The 2,503-nt window shown below is 43.3% G+C and overlaps 1 pseudogene across 1 annotated transcript; it reads right to left on the reverse strand.

Moving 5' to 3' along the window:
• Positions 1 to 300: 300 nt before the first annotated feature.
• Positions 301 to 1,290, reverse strand: LOC309622407 (heterogeneous nuclear ribonucleoprotein A3 pseudogene; annotated as a pseudogene). The gene is made up of 2 exons: positions 505 to 1,290; positions 301 to 447 (listed from the first exon to the last, which is right to left on the reverse strand). The product of its transcript is annotated as a heterogeneous nuclear ribonucleoprotein A3 pseudogene (transcript).
• Between the last annotated feature and the right edge of the window lie 1,213 nt (positions 1,291 to 2,503).

Here is a 2,503-nt window from a genome sequence, read left to right on the forward strand (position 1 = left end):
GGCAGGTTTTTACAGTTCCTCTAATGCATTTGGGACGACTGTCTCAAAGTAACCTGCAGCTTTCCTGACAACTCCTCGCTCTCTCTCCTGCTAAGAACTGTAGCCCTTTTCTTCTGAGTTTTGAGAACCTTCTGCTACCATATCCACCACTTCCACCACCAGATCCATAACCACCACCATAGGGACTTCCCGAGCTTCTTCCACCAAAACTGCCCCCCTTCATGGGTCCATAATTTGATTGCTGTTGTCCACTATAATTTCCAAAATCATTATAGCTCCCACCACCACCACCATAGTTACCTCCAAAATTTCCTCCTTCATTGTAAGCATCATATCCTCCACCACCGCCACCATATCCACCATCTTGGTTTCCATATCCTGGTCCACCACCACCATAGCCTCCTCTACTACTGTAACCAGGACCACCACCATCGTTACCACCGTCGCCTCCAAATCCGTTTTATCCACCATCACCTCCTCCATAACTACCTCTGCTGCCACCACCTCCACCACCATAGCCTCCTCTTCCACCAAAGTTTCCACCACGGCCAAAGTTACCTCCACCACCTCCAAAGTTTCCTCCACGACCCATAAAGTTGCCAGATCCACCTCCACGACCTCTCTGTGATCCAGCAGATTGCATTTCTTGTTTAGAAAGGGCCTTTTTCACTTACAATTATGCCCATTAATAGTGTGGTATTTCTGAACAACAATTTTATCAACTGTATCATGATCATCAAAAGTTACAAAAGCAAATCCTCTCTTTTTTCCACTCTGCCTGTCTTCCATAACTCCTATGGTTTCAATCTTGCCATACTTTTCAAAGTAGTCTCTCGAATTACATTCTTCTGTATCTTCTTTAATACCACCAACAAAAATTTTCTTCACTGTTAGACGGGCACCAGGCTTTACAGAATCCTCTCTAGAAACAGCTCTCTTTGGTTCCACTACACGCCCATCAACCTTGTGTGGTCGAGCACACATTGCTGCATCCACCTCTTCAACCCAAGAGTAAGTCACAAAACCAAAGCCCCTGGAACGGTTTGTCTGGGGGTCTCTCATCACCACACAATCTGTAAGTGTGCCCCATTTCTCAAAATGTTCTCTTAAGCTATCGTCTGTAGTTTCAAAGCTCAGACCACCAATAAACAGTTTTCTCAACTGTTCTGGTTCCTTTGGATCATGGCCCTCCTCCCCCCGGCGGCGGCGGCGGCCGGAGTCGGGCTGGGGGCGACCGGGCGGCGGTTTTACCTCCGTTTTGAGACCGGACTCGCCTCTTCCAAGTCGAGTTCAATATGGGACCGAGAGCCCAGCTCTGTTCTATGTTGGGCCATTTTACTTCAGCCCAAAAAAATTTCTTCTAGTATTCCCTAAGGTCTGCTGGGGATCAGTTTTCTTATTTTTCATTTATCTGTATTTGATTTTTTAAAATTGATTCCAATTTTCTGTTGAGATTCTCCATATTTTAATCTATTAACCCCCATCTTTTACTCTCAATATAGTCATTTTAAAGTTCTGTGCTAACTCCAGAATCTGAATTCCCTCTAAATCAATTTTTCTTGGTTTTTTTTTTTTTTTTTTTTTTTTTTTTGTCTTAAGTTTTAGTCACTTTTTCCTGCTTCAGGAATTTCATAATTTTTGATTGTGTGCTGGACGTGGTGAATAAAAAATTCATAGAGACTGAAGATGCTATTACTTTGCACCAGAGAAGATTTACCCTTTTCTCTGTGAATCAGAGTGGCTGATCATTTCAGTCATTTCAGGAATTTTACTAGGTCAGAACTGGGTTGGAGCTTTAGTTGTCTCATCCTACCTATGATTTTTCCTAATTTGTGGCCTCCCTGGATTTTTGCTGTGAGCCTGACAGGTCTTTGATTCTTCAATAAATACAGTCAGTTATTGACTTCAGTCTTTCAGATGTTTGAATTCAGCTCTTTAGGCTCTCAGTTCTCACAGCTTCAGAGTATGGCAAATGTAAGGAGAGACCAGCTATGTATTTGTTGCCGTTACACTTTCTCAGTGAAAATTTGTCTCATAAACACTGAAACATTGCAGATGATTTCACGTTTTCTGACTCAGCCCCCTTCTTGGGGATGGCACTTCTGGGTTTTTACTGTGAGTCTGGTAGGTCTCTAATTCCTCACTTTGGAAAGTTCTCTCCCTCAGGCATTAGGTATTTAGCTTCCTGCTTTATATAGGTTCAAAAACTGGCAAATGTCTTGAAGAGGAGACCTAATGATTGTCACAGGCCCCTTTATCTAGCGGGATTTGGTTTGTTAGTGCCATGACTGTGCAGGAAATTTCACTCTGCTTTCTTGGCTCAGTCCCCCATCATCCTATACCACCCTGACACTAAGGAAATGTCCTGTGGGGGAAATCGGCTTGACATTCTGCTAGATTTCACTCCATCATGCCAGCAAATGAGTTCATCAAAAGGTATGGTGATTTCTCTTTTCCAGTGGAGTATGTCTCCCTACACCAAACCCCTGCTCCAAATCTCTAA

Source organism: Balaenoptera borealis, assembly GCF_965194805.1.
Source record: "Balaenoptera borealis genome assembly, contig: HAP1_SCAFFOLD_2493, whole genome shotgun sequence".
NCBI classification, from domain to species: Eukaryota; Metazoa; Chordata; class Mammalia; order Artiodactyla; family Balaenopteridae; genus Balaenoptera; species Balaenoptera borealis.